The following is a 706-nucleotide window of genomic DNA, read 5'->3' on the forward strand; positions in this document are numbered from 1 at the left end:
ATTCTTCGGGAACTGTTGGCCCGTGGCGAGCAGCGGGGAGTGATTGTGTGTGTGTGTGTGTTTAGTCGCCAGCGTGTTCATCTTCCCTACCTCTCATCGAGCTAATGGCCGCTGGAATCCGAGAGCGAGGAATAATCCTGCTGGGAGGAAAGGCGAGGAGAGAGAGGGACCCTCACTGTTTGAAACAAGAGGGCAAAGGAGGTGAGCCAAAACACGCCGGCAAAACCTGTTTATATTCCTCCCGAAGCGTCACGGTGTCACAGAGCCAAAAAGTGCCTTACGTGCTGGAATCTCTCTTCATTTTCATTACCAAGAACAATATTTCAGTGGCGCTCACATCGGCCCCATGAGGTGGAAAATTACGCGATTTAGTTTTATCATCTGAAACACAAGTTTAATTTTCTGAGAGACAGTGAAGCGATGGAGGGAGACCTTTAGAAGAGACAACGGCTCTGTTCAACACTGAAATACTTCCAGCTATAACAATATGTTTATGTAATGTAATGTGTGTGTGTGTGTGTGTGTGTGTGTGTGTGTGTGTGTGTGTGTGTGTGTGTGTGTGTGTGTGTGTGTACACCTGATGTTGCACCTACAATTATCAGTATGTAATGTATTATTAAAACAAGCTTAGCTATATACATATTCTGGGCTTTATTGTCTTCACACTGTTATTGGGGGAAAAAAGAGGACGGCAAATTTTATTTAA

This window comes from Pseudorasbora parva, chromosome 14, assembly GCF_024679245.1.
Source record: "Pseudorasbora parva isolate DD20220531a chromosome 14, ASM2467924v1, whole genome shotgun sequence".
Classification (NCBI taxonomy): Eukaryota; Metazoa; Chordata; class Actinopteri; order Cypriniformes; family Gobionidae; genus Pseudorasbora; species Pseudorasbora parva.